This window comes from Lagenorhynchus albirostris, chromosome 9 (assembly GCF_949774975.1).
Source record: "Lagenorhynchus albirostris chromosome 9, mLagAlb1.1, whole genome shotgun sequence".
Lineage (NCBI taxonomy): Eukaryota > Metazoa > Chordata > Mammalia > Artiodactyla > Delphinidae > Lagenorhynchus > Lagenorhynchus albirostris.
Genome location: NC_083103.1, coordinates 38,989,040 through 39,002,535, shown reverse-complemented (window position 1 = coordinate 39,002,535; position 13,496 = coordinate 38,989,040). Strand labels below are relative to the sequence as shown.

Here is a 13,496-nt window from a genome sequence, read left to right as displayed (position 1 = left end):
GCTGTTTGTAAATAGTGAAAAGGTATATATGACTTCTCTCACTAACAAGAGAATTCTTTCAAACTTAGAGATATATAACCTAACAATATTGAAAAGTATAGAAAATATTAAAAGGGTTAAAGCCAGTGTATATTAAACTTTGTTAAAATTCATTTATTCCAGTACCTAGTGTACTAATTGAAAGAGGATTATTTAAAATGTCACTAGTTTCCTTAATATAAGATGGATATGTGTAAAAATTCATCAATGACCAATAACCCAATAATTCCTAAAAGAAGTCAAATAGAAACAGACATAAAATCTCAATAATGCCACCAAAATTTATCATTTATGTATTTAAAGTAATATATCTTAAAGCCTTATAAGAGAAAGATTTGCTAGATATGTTAACATATTTTAAATATGTGCTTTTCCCTTACTAAGAAAAATATCTGTTGCTTTCTACTACTAATGAAAAAATGTTCAGCAGACAATATTCCTACTGAATGTCATTTCTTCTAGATATTCAGTTACTGATTCCATTATAGAATCAACTTAAGGTATAGATATTGATACTGCTTTATTAATTAATTTTTTTACATTTATCTTCCTTATAGTATAATGTTGAGCATTTTACTTACACAATATACTATTATAGGAGTTTGTATCATGCTCCATAATAATATACCCGTAAATGTTTTTTGCATTTTAAAAAATACATATACACCAAGAGAAAGTTCCTTCTTATTACTTCCAAAATAAAAATTAAGAGCAACAATAAATATGATAAACAATAAACAAAGACTATTTAGTTTTGCCACTATAAATAAAGGAATATGGTAGGAGAGCAGAGGAAAAAGGAGGTGTTGGTGGTACATGAGAAAAGCAACAGAAGATATTAACTTGCCTAAGGAATTAATGACCTAGCACTTGTCTGGATCCTGGTTACTTACTGCCTTTGGTCATAAACTAGATCTAACATGTGCAGTGCACACTTACTTGCTTTCAGAGTCTAAAGTATTTTTTTTTTTGGTTGTTGGTTGTTGTTCTTGTCTTAGAAAGGGACAATCTCTCTGATTTATGAGGATTTCAAAAATGTAGGAGAAAAAAATTTACATGTCATTTGGCCTACTGCCCATGCACTCACATATGTGTATTCAGGAAGATACACTCAAATATATATAGATAATATATTTATGGTCTGGTACAGTAAAAAAAAAATTCAGTGATAACTTTTCCCCTACTATAATAAGAGGAAATATTTCATTGATTCAATAAAAAGCAAATGCAACTAAATAAACCATGTCCCCACCTTGCATCAGAAAGGTACATTCTTGCTGCCATAGACAAGCTAATCCTATCCCACTAAATTTGTGGAAGGTTTAAGATGTTTGCTTGTTTGTTTGTTTTAAAATAAAGAGGATCTTCTAGTAGGTATCAGGAATATCTGAATGGCCTAGAAACAAGGGAAGAACGGAGACTGATGAAAGTGCCTAATGCTGAGTACTGAATTCCATGGTGACTGCACAGGGTGACAGAGGGAAGGTCATGTTCATGACTGCAGAAATCTGGTCTCTGCCAGAGAGTGCAGGCTAAAGCTGACCTGAAGCTGGGGTCTGGGAAGCTAGGTAGGAAACTCAAGCACCAATCTGGGTACAGACAGAGAGGACAAGGCACTGCTCCTAAAAACCCCAGGCTGAACAAGAGTAGGACAGGGAAAGACAGCAGATATTTCCAGGTTCGCCCCACAGTGAACATGAGCAGCCCCAAGTGGCTAGGCCTGGAGGGGGAAAACAGAAGCTGCAGTCAGGGCACAGACAGTAATTTGCTGAGACCTCTGGGGTGGGTGTGCGAGGGAGCACAAAGACAGGGGAACAGGTCAACTAGAAGCTGAAACCCCTACCCCAGCCAGGATACAATGCCAAGTCTGGGCTAGTCCTACTGGGTTAGTGCATACAGAAGGGCACTAGCAGCCCTCCCCCATGGGCGGGGTGTGGAGAGTAGTACAGTGCCAGATTTACTCTGCATCCCCTTTCCTCATTCAGTCTGCACCCTGCCTCTGGTGTCCGGTTTGCCCATCTAACCAGTAGTCCGCCCTCAACCGAAAAATAAAGAGAGGACAAACAGGAAGAGAAGGGGAAAAAACGAGAGAAAAATCAAAGACAAGGCTACATTGTCACAGTCTTCCTTCTTGCCAGGGCCTCCCAAAGGCTGTCCTGGCTGGTTCGGCCCTCCCTCAGGAATCCTGTAGCCTGGAACGGTGCTGAGTGGACCAGGTCCGCCAAGCCCGTGCCTATGGGCCTCCGGGACGAGGTGCTGAGTGCGCAGGCTAATTATACATGTGGCATTTGGGCAGCCGACTGTCCAGTGACACCTTACCTTATGAGGAAACGTCAACCCCAGCAACTGTTCAAAACAAAATGCCATCGTGGGATCAGCTTCGCCGGCTCTTGGCCGGTTCAGGATTGCTTTTCCCACAGACTCAAGCACTTAGCGCAAGAATGTGGCCTGGGGAGGCTAGTCCTGAGCGGGCGGATGATGGGGGGGGGGACAGGCGGGGCGGTCCTTGCCAGGTGTCCATCCTGTCCCCCCTCGTCATGGATCAGCTCTCGGACCCGACCACTTGACCTTTTTATTCACCAAACCCACCTCCTAGAAATAGACTGGGCGGGGCTGTGTCTGCTCTCCTCGGGACCCGGGGAGAAACCTGGGCATGTGACTAAACAGGGCAGAAGGGAGGAGACCCTAGGGAGGCAGGGAGAGGGGGCACTCTCACATCCCGACTCCACTGGCTTGTTGGCTGGGCCGCCCGGCCAGGGCCAAAAGCCCAGCCGCAAGAGTGCGCGCCGGGGTCAAGCGCCCCGGACATGGACGTCATCGAGCGCCCCATTGACAGTGCGACGGGAGGTCCGGAGCCCAGGCCAGTTTGCCGCAGCAACGGCTGTGGGCCATCTCGAGACCGAAACTTCAAGCTTGGCCCTCAGAGGAGGTCACACACACAGAAGGAGCCGGGGACAGCCCATCTCTCTAACATCCCAGCCCCGCCAGCAAAGTCGAAGACTTATTTTTAGTCCCCAAATAGGGGCAGCATTCAATATCTGGTATCTGGCCATTCATACAATCAAACGTTTTCAAACTTGGTCAGCCTAAGAGAGCTTTAAAAAAATTTAAAAAAAAAACCCTCAAAACACGCCAGCAACAACTACCTTTTATCTGTTCCAAACACACCGATTCTCTTTTTATCTTAAAGCTCCGCGGAGCGCCCGGGAAACAGCCCGGGAAACGGAGCTAATCTGTCCTCCGCAGCCCCTTTCTTGGTGCCCGAGCAACCCCGGCAACCTTTGCACAAGCCCCTTCCCTTTTCTGACCGGCCCTTTAAGGGAGAAGAAAGCAGCTCCCTCTGGGAGCCGTCAGGCTCGGGCTGGGCCCCGGGCGGGTGGCAGCACCGCCCCTGGGCCTGGGCCGAGCCCCAGAGCGGCGGATCTCTGCCGGTCTGCGGGGAGGACAACAGGCGGCGGGGCCCCGGCAGGGCGCCGAGAGAGACTGGGGCCGCCGGCAGGGTTCAGGGACGCGGAGAGCGGAAGAAACGTGCGGGCGGCTGTGCGTCTGCCGCGAGGACTCCGAGGCCGAGCCCGCTCCGGGAAGGGCTGGGCGGGCCCTCACACACACCCCCGCCGGCCCGGCACCACCGCCCGAGAGTCCGGGGAAAGAGGGCCACGGATTAGCGCTCGGGCTTCGGACTGTCTTGGAGTTCGGTTTGCTTATTCCTAAAAAGATCATAAAAAGTCACGTCCAAAAATGAGGGGTGGGGGAGAAAGGAGAGAGCGCAGGGAACTGGAGGCAACTCGCGCAGGGTCCCGGGAAAGTTGCGGCGGAGCGGTGTTGGGGTGAGGGTGGGAGGAGGGAGCATACGGCTTTTCTAGCTACCCGGGTTTTCTTTATGAGCTCCTCCCGGTAAACTTCACCCGGGCGGAGAGTGCGGCGGAGATCCTCGACTCTTGCCCGCCCTCGGCCAGCGTCAACCCCACAAATAGCCAAAGTTTCCAAACCAAAATGGGGGTGGGGTGGGGGTAGCGTTAGGAAGCCCAGAAACCCAGCAGGTCCTCCCGACCTCCCGCACCCCGAGCCTGGCTAACACAGAAGCACTCCGGAAAACTGCGGCATCGCAGTCAGTCACACGGCGAATCAACCCAACACTTTTCAAGAAAACAAAATATTCGCTGGGAAACTTACTTTGCATTTAGTCTCTATTCTTTGGGGGTATGCGGTTTAGGTCGGCTCGTAGGGGAAGCTCGTTTTGTCCAGGTTGGATATTGTCTACTTATGGATCAGCCCTTGGGTGAGGGTTTATTTTAATTTATGGCTTATGCATTCTTTTAAGGTCGATTTACATGACCTCCGGCTACAACTAAGACAGCCGAGGAGGGCACTCCAGTCGTCAGTCGGCCAAACCCACAATTAAAACAGCCCTCCCCCTAGTCTTGATGTGACTAGGACTCTCCCCGGGTAGGCTGGCTGCCTGCTTTTCTTTTTTCTCTCTCTTCTTTCGTCACTTCTCTGTTTTTTTCTTCTTTCTTTCTTTTCGTCTTTCTTTTTTAATATCACGAAATAAGATGTGATATCAGTTTGAAAGTTTCGGTATAACTTTCTCCAGACCCAAGCCTGCAGCGATAACGAGAGATACAGCGCTCACAAAGCCCTCAGGATGCTGCCCTCTTGTGGGCACAAAGGGCCTTTCCACCCAGCGGTCCCATCTGAGCCCTCACAGAGCACACACGCATATACTTACACACGAGAGAGAGAGAGAGAGAGAGAGAGAGAGAGAGAGAGAGAGAGAGAGAGAGAGAGAGAGAGAGAGAGCGAGAGAGAGAGAGAGAGCGCGAGAGAGAGAACACTACACACGCAGGCATACGAGCTTCCTCCATCACACACTTGGCTCAAACTTCAATGAAATACCTACCTCAAACTTCACGGAGACTTGAGAATTCATTCTCTAAGCCACCTGACTTCTTTTTCATATCATTCCCAGTTACATAGATTAGAATATCTATACGGGGAGACGGAGGAGGAGGAATAAGGTGGGCTGAGAGAGCGGACAGATTTCCGGACGAATACTTAGGATGGCGATAACAGCTTTCTGTTGTCAAAGGTTGCGTTGTCTTTCTCTCCTGCCTTTTTTGCCTTAGTGTCCCACGCACAGTTATCTACGGCTACAACATGTGTTTTCTCCGAGTGGATTTTGGGGACAGGGGGGTGGCAAGAAAACCAGAAACCCGCCACGCAGATCTGTCACCGCCTCCGGAACAAGGCACAACTCTCCGAGAGGGGGACGCATCCTGGGGATACGCGCGTCCACCAGCGAGCGGCTGACGCTCAGGCCCCTTTCTCAGTCGCTACTCTCCCCCCCCCCCCACTTTCTGCGTCGGCCCCACTCAGCGCCCTCCTCCCGCTCCTCCTCCCCCCTCTCCCCTCCCCAGCCAAGTACGGAAACCCGCCCCGGCTGGGCAGCCGTGGCTCCCGGCAACCCGCGCCCTCGCCGGGCTCCGCGCGCTCAGTTCTTGTACTACCCCAATCCCTCAGTCCCGGCTCGATGAAACTAACCCTGAAGCTGCCCGGAAGGGCAGGAGCGGAAGGCGCTGGGGGCCGGCGGCCGGGCCAGGGGTTCCTGCCCCTGCCCTCTCCTGCTCCCCAACAGGTAGCTCACAAATGGGCCGCGCGCTCTCGCTCTGCCTCCCTCGCTCTCTAGATCGCTCGCTCCGTCCCGGTTACCTGGGCGGGCTCCAGGATGGTACCGCACGGGAGGGTTCCTTGTGCGCTGCGCCGCGGGAGTAAGTGGCATTAAAGAAAAAAGGGAAAGATACAAATTTAAAAAATTAAGGAAGGGGAGTCGTTGCTGGGTCAATTAGCACAGCCCGGGGAGCAAGAGAGCAAAGCCCCCCAGCGCCGCGGCCGGCGCAGCCCGTTAACTCAAGTCGGCGGGGGTGTCCCGCCCCGGGCGGGGGGAACACTGACCGGCAGAAGTTTGCCGCCGGGGTGCCGGGAGGTGCGCGCAGAGCGGGGTGACTAGGGGCTTCCCCCTTGAAACAAGTGAAGGCGATGGTTAGTGCTGTCAATCTTGGCAATCAGTGTGAGCGGCCATGTCGTAAGTATTCAAAGCATTTCCCGTCGTGCAACATCAGAAAGTGAGTGGCCAGGGCATTGATCTGAGCGAGGGAGAGGAGGCAGGGCTCCCCTCCCAGACAACACAGGCAAGATGAGACAAGAGGCGAGGGAGGCAGCGAGCCAGGCAGGGAAGCTGGGAGGGAGGGGGGAGGGCCGGGGGAAGAAGAAGGAGGGGAGAGCGGGAGGCAAAGGAGAGAGAGCCGGAGAGAGAGAGGGCAGAGACCGGCAAGAGCGGAGGTTGGAATTGGAGAAAGCGCCTGAGAAGAGAGAGTGAAGCGACTAGTAGGAGAGAAATGGAAGACGACAAAGAAAAGGGAGAGTTGAGGTCAGAGGGGAATGGTGACAAGTATTAGGTGGAGAGAAATAGGCTGAGGAATAAAGGACCCAAGGAGTGCTGGGGCTGTTGGATGGAGGAGTCTAGAAAAAGGCAAACCGAAGTGGGGAAAAGGTAGACAACTGGGGAGAAAGAAAGGAGCGAACTGGAGAAAAGGAGGAAAGAAAGTGGGAGAGGAAATGTAGGGATGGTAGTCTGTGCGTTGAAAAAGTTATGTGACAGAGGATGAATGGGCTGAATGTTAAGTACTGAGATACAGAACTGGACCACAGAAGTGAGTCATGGCAGATACAGAGAAGGGGAAGGACAGGGGCTGAAGCAGACCAAGAAGAAGGAAAGAAGGGTGAATGTTAGGGTGAATAATAAGAAGGATGAAGAAAAATGAAAAAGAGAAGTAAAGAGAGTAAAGAAAGAGATGCAGGAAACAGATCATGAAAACACACGGGTTAATAGGATCTCAGTAAATAGGGGAAGAGGAACTTATTTTAAAAGATGGAGGAGGAGTAACTGAAAGAAAAAAGAAAAAGAAACTGATACAGGAGTTATTAAGATGATATACATCTTAACATATGTAGGTGGAAATATTCTGGAGGCCATGTAGATTATGGAGTTTATGGGTTAAAATTATTATGAATAACAAGATATGTACAAACTACCAAAGAAAAAATGATTATACCTTTACAACAACAAATTAAATAGTTCCACATTTATTATATGGATAAGTTTGTGTTACACAGAATTGGGTGGGTGATATATGTGTATTACCTCAACTTTGTAGAGGAAAAGATTTGGAGAAACAATTTCAAGATGGGTGGCTGAGAAGTTGTAGAAGATGAAAAGAGTTTCAGTCACCCAGGATAGCATTTTGCAAAAACATGTAAGTCAAATATAGAAAATTATGTTTAACCCCCCCCAAAAAAACCTACACAAATTAAAAATTCTCTTTGATGCATGTGTAGGGTAGATAAAAGATTTGAAGGGTATAGAGTGGCCTAAAGGATCAGAGACCTGGAACTTTATCTCAGTGCAAAAAACCTGGGGGACTGGGAGGGGAGAGAATAATCGTGATGTCAGGTAGTAGATAGAGATGCAGAGTAAAAGAGTCAGATGAGAACACTAGCTTTGACAATAGCAGACACAGAGCTAACTAGTGGCCAACGTGCAAGAGGTGAGATTAGCCTGCCATAAACCAGGCCCAAAGAAATAGATTTGAGAAACTAAGGTCAGTGGAGAGTCCAAATTACATCAAGATTAAAGGTTAGGAGAGAGATTCTGACATGATCAGCATAAACCTGCAGAGGTCTGTGGAGGTGAGGTCCTTGCTATGTAGAAACTGATATGAGATGGCCACGTTGAGGCATTTCATAAACAGGGAATCTGTGAAAGAAGATATGGACCAGGAGAAAGGAGTCAGGAATTACGGCTAGAAAAATCAGAAAATTAATGGCAATCTAAAGTTGCCAATTCAAGGAAGACCTCCCACAGATTAAGTGATAAAAGATACAGGGGAGAAAGTCTCATCTTTGTTCCACTAACTTTGAAGAAAATGGAGAGAGTAAGCAAGCACAGAATATGGAACAAGCTGAGATGTCTGTTAGTCATATATTGGCTTCTTAAAGTATACTCCATGTTTGGTTTCATATGAACTCCAGACAAGAGAAGGAAAAGGATAGAAGTAAGGGTGAGGATGAGCATCTTGGATTAGTGGGGCAGAAGGAACAGCCCTGTGCTTCTACCCCAATAGGAAAGATGATGCTTGAGGATTGGAAGCTTGAAGACTGCAAGTTAAAATGATTTGATGACTGTTGGCTGAGAGGAGAGCTAGTCCCTAACCAGCAATCTTGTGTCCCTTTCACCCACAGAGACTTTTAGGACTGGAAAACCTGCCTCGAGAGGCCAGAACCTAGAGTCCAGTGAAAAGAAAGCCTGGCACTTTTCCTGCCAGCTCCTTCAGACCTGGCTCCCAGAACTCCCAGGAGTGCCCCTTGACCTCAGAGGCCCAACAGGCAAACCCAGACCCGTGTTTCTATCCTAGAGAAGGGTCAAATCTTTTCTGGGTTTTGATTTTGTTTTTGTTTAATTTTGTTTTTGTGAATGAGTATGACCTGGCCCCACGCTCTGTTCCAGAGCCTCTCACTGGCCCTGGAACAGGGGGCAAAAAATCTCTCAAAAGCCTCAAGAGGTCAAAATCGAATGAGCTGTCCTAAATGCCTGCAGAGTTAGGGCAGAGAGAAGAGGGGGTAATTTAAGTCCCAAAGCTTGAATCCTCAGGGTAGAGCCACCGAGGGAGGTGAAACATCCAGGACGGAAACGCTGGGGCGCAACTTGGGTTCCTCAAAGTTGCTGCAATAAGTTTGGCTTTGCAAGTACCAGCACATCCGTCTCTTTAAATCACCCAGCACTCGGAAACCTGGGGGTTAAGACTGACCCCGCCGACCAGGTGCAGGCCGCTGGCGGAAGGCAAAAAAAAAAAAAAATGACATTATCAAGATCTCCAGCGTCCAAGGCCCTCATACTGGGCCGCGATGGACCTTCGGAGAAGGAGCGGCAGGAATCCTCTTTAGAGTTTGTCTAGTAAACTGACACGAAAGTAGATTGATAAGGCGGAACCCCGAGCCAATCACAACATTAATCCCTAAAGGAAAGAAACTAAAGTTTGGGGTCTCGGTGCCGCACTTCAGGCTATGCCTGGGTTGACACGTGGCCCTTGGGGGCGGGGGTGAGCCCTAAGGGTTTCCTTTCAAGCCTCAGGCGCCGCAGTACAGAGCAGAGGGCAAGGCAGAGAGCGCTGCAGCGTGTTGAAGCGCCGGGCTCTCCACCTGGTCTGTCCTGGCCTTCGGGCTCCAGGAAGTCCCGAAAGGAGCGGAGGACACCCAGGCACCGTTGCCAGATCCCGGCACACTAGGGCTCACTTTCCCTGGGGCTCGGAGCCCCGCGCGGCGCAAGAACCCCGGGCGCCTAGCACAGGGAACCAAGGAGGGAAGGAGGGGCGAGCCGGTGGGAGCAGACTTACCTGCTCGCAGCAGTTGCTGCCTCCGTGCTGTCCGGGTGTCCCTGCGCACGACAACCGGCAAAGGCAACTCGCCTTTGCTAAGTTTGGCCTCGCACCTCCAGAGAAGAGGCGCGAACCGGCAAAGGAAAGGCGCGCTCGGTTCCTGGAGAGAGGTCCCCCTGAACTTGGGAAGGGCAACGCAATAAATTCTGCTCGAGAAGTTAATATTTAAAGCACCCACGCAAAAATCATAACGACTGTTAAAACCTCGTATTCTCGCCTTGAAAGTCTCCTTACACCAGCCGGGAGGACAATTCAGATCTACATGACTTCATCTCAAGGTCTCTAACTTCTTTCAGGAAGGGCTTTATAGGTACTGTATAAAGTACAAATATAAATGTTTTTACCTCAAAAACACAGGGAATGAGAACTTTTACTGAAACGAAGAATAAGTGAAAGAGTATAAAAAGCCAAAAAGGAAAAAGTTGAAAACTTTAATTACGGCCCGGAGAAAAGTTTTAGCGATTGATTTCCTTAAACAGGAATAACAAACACACCAACGCTCCAGCAGCCCATCGCACTTCATTTAAGTTTGGTGTAACCAAATAACCCGAACTCCCAAATAACAGTGCCCTTGGGACTCTGCCTCAAAGAGGTCGGAACTCGTGTTTCAACAACAAAAGCAAAAAACAAACTGTGAATAACGCTCTGCGTTCTTTAAGATGTCATTTTGCAAAAGGACCAGGCATTGTCCCTGGACTTTAAATGGACAGAGAGCAACATTAAATTTCATTTGAATCTGCGCGTCATGCTGTTGGGAAGACCACAGCGGTAGCGACAGTAGCAGCTGCAGCACCGCCACCAAAGAGGTGGGGAAAAGTGGTAAAAATGCATGAACTTTTTTCAAAGAAAAATAAAGATAAATAAGAAATAAGTTTTACAGACATGTCTTTCCTGGCTTAGGAAAGTTAATTTTTAAATGTTCTTCTGCTGTCTAAGGTGCAAAGCCGAGTCTAGGGGTGTGCGTGGCTGGAATCTGCATGCTGATAAGAGAAGGCTGATGTACTTACAGTGACAGAGGGCAGGCTGCGGGAGAAAAGCTGTTTGTGTTAGCCTGCGAGTTACCCAGGGCTGCAGTGAGAGCAGAAGGGAGGAGTGGGAGTGCCAGTCTGCGTACACCTTCACCGCGTCTCATTACATCTGCCAGCCTCTCTCTCCCTCTCTCTTTCATTTCCACATTCCCTTTGTTCCTGAAAAAAAAATCTACACGTCACATCAGAGTCCCCAGATGCAGTCTACACCAAAGAAAAAAATGAATAATTCAATCAAACTGTGCATAGTCTCTAAGGCAATAAATCTATTGCACTTAAAGAAACGAAGGGTAATTACCACCATGGAATTAGAATAAGGCCAAAGACCCGAGATGTCGTTAAGTCTCTGGCTAAACTCCCCGGTCAAATAAAGTTCCATTTATTTAATCCTTTTGACATCTCAAATGGAAAGTCAGAGAAAGATTTTAACTTGTTTTAGAAGGATATTCACTTATCTTTAAACACATTTTAGAAGGGGGAAAAAAGAAGGGGAGAAAAAGCCTCGGGCGTACTACCCTGCTGAAAAGGCTCCCAAAGGCAGCAGCATAGAACGGGCACAAACACGAACCAAGACAATGTGTCCGTGGAGCCTGTCCAGGGTCAGTTTTTCTGCCACTCCACCCTCCTCCACTCCTCTCTAATTAGACGAGGATCTCCCTCCACTCTCACCGGCCACGGAAGCTCGACTTGAGAGCAGCTGGAATCTGGGAACCTTACCTGCAGCACCAGACCTAAGAGAAATCGCGCTTCCCTGCCACCAACACCCCATGCCATCCCCATGTACCCTTCCAAGTCCCGTAATCATCTACTTCTTCCATCTGCCTAAAAGAAACTGTAAACGGGATTTTTCCCCCCATGATTGAATGGAAGCTCTGTACTGTACCGACTTCTGGATTTGCCCTGGGTTGAGTTTAGGGAATGTCTGGAAAGAAAAAAGGGAGGAAAAAAGGAGGGGGGCAGCTCAAGCCTTGTCCAAGTTAGTCATAAGGCTGTATTAGGCAGGAAAGAGCCTACGGGAGAAACAGCTGGGATGCACACTGGCTATGGAAATCTCAGTTCTAGGAACCGTGTCCTTTCGTCCCGGAGGTAAGATTATGTGACTGTAGCACGTTTATTCTTTTGCTGTCTGTGTGTCTCTCTTCCCCACCGGCTGGGACCTCTTCCAATCGGGTCAGCCGGCATGCACCCTGGAGAAGGACACAGCACATAGGGCTTTATTTTCCAGGTCTCTCCACTCATAAATCGTGGGTGTCATTGAAACGAGATTAGAAAATCTTTTACCGCCGGCGGCAGCCACCAGACCCTCTGTCCCTCTGCTGGTTGCACACTGGTCGCGGTATCTCGGGCTGCAGAGCAGTCCGGAAGACCAAGCCCGCCGGGTCGCCTGGCCTGAGGGCTCAGGTGATGCGGGGGAGAACCTCGGCGTCTCAAATGGGTTCCTTGGAGAGTTCCCGCTCTATCACCACCTCCCGCCGCCTCCGCGCGCGCGGTCGCACACACTTACAGACACACACATTGACACATACACATTCTGCCATTCTGGCCGAACTCCTCATCTAAACTCAAGTCCCTTTAACAGTCAATTGAGCCCGCTTGAGAGCAGCGGGAAAACTAGGATGATACGTGGATGAACCGCGAGGGTGCCAACCATCCGGCTTGGCCTAGCTTTGTTTACGTGCCTAAGTCGCCACCTAGAGGTCGAGCGGAAGACTGCGCCCGGCTCTCGGAGGTCGAGACCAACCCGGATGACACCGGCCCTGCAGCCTTGGCGACCTCCGGGGACCGCTTTAAAGGGAAGCTAAGGGAGGGCACCTCTCGAGCGGACGGCCTGAGCAAGGCAAGGCCTGCTCTCCGCGACCCGGGCTGAAAAGAGTGAGGGCTAAAACTGCCCGTTAGCTGAAACCAGTAACAGGGAACCGAGCGAAGGAACACTCTCCCAGCAAAGTACAAAGCCCCGGGCCAGTCTGCAGCTGCGAGGCAGGCGCTGCAGCCCTGGAACTTCAAGCACTAACTCCCAGGGCAGTAGCCGGGGGGAGGTGGGGGGTGGGAGTGGAGGCAGCTTCGGAGCGGCATAGCAGTCGCTCCGGTCCTGTGTGAGGACCGAGCTCCCTTTTGCAGCGACCTCGGCTCAGCTCGGACTTCGTACTCCCCGGGGCGCCTCTCCCGCTTGCTCTCTACCCTCGGGGCCCGAGACAAAGGGACTCAAGGACGCGGCTAGACCCGAGGTCACTAGCAGGGGAATTCCGGAATAGAACTACAGGCAGGAGAGGGATGTGCTCAGGCAACCTGGCCGCCTGCCGCGACGGCTGGACACTTAGCTCTATAGTCGCCCGTTTCTCAAGAAAACAGTCCTTCTGACTGTCTAACAATGGATTCGGTAAAATAATAATGATTGTTATTTATATAAGCGATTTTCAACTTTACCACCCGTACCTCTATTCAAACCCTTTTTTCGCAAACCGTTCCTCCTGCATTCACGTCTTGCATTATAAGAATACCAGGCTTAAGAATACCCTAGCTAAATTCTGAAATAACTTGTGGTTGTTCTTTGTTATGCCTGGACACTGCCTCCAAGACTTGGGGACGTCTGCAAGGCCACTCCAAGTCCATCCTCCTCTGTGAACTGTGTCCCAAAGATGCCTCAGAAATTTCCCTGCTACCTGGGTGCACAGACATTGTTTAATTGTAACGCTTTACAAAAGGAGAAGAATTTTGTTTATCTCCACAAAAAGGACACTCAGGAACTGTCTTGTGCTATATGAGGCTATAAATCACTCCTTGCTAACTCCAACTGGGGCCTTTCAGTAGTTTGGTCTGAATAATAATAATAGAAATATATTTTATAAAGAGAACCACAGCAACCTAATGCTAATGATGGACAAAAGGAAATGTGTTTGCAAAGAGAAGCAACAGGCCCCCAAGCCAGACCCAATTCTGC

General features: G+C 49.3%; 1 protein-coding gene across 1 annotated transcript in view; it reads right to left on the bottom strand.

The window, feature by feature from the left end:
• The window catches only part of SOX6 (SRY-box transcription factor 6), a 623,498-nt gene extending 612,863 nt beyond the window's left edge, over positions 1 to 10,635 (bottom strand). Inside the window, exon 1 of the mRNA XM_060157776.1 lies at positions 10,538 to 10,635. The gene's annotated coding sequence lies outside the window, so the exon portion shown is untranslated. The remainder of the gene's footprint in view (positions 1 to 10,537) is intronic.
• Between the last annotated feature and the right edge of the window lie 2,861 nt (positions 10,636 to 13,496).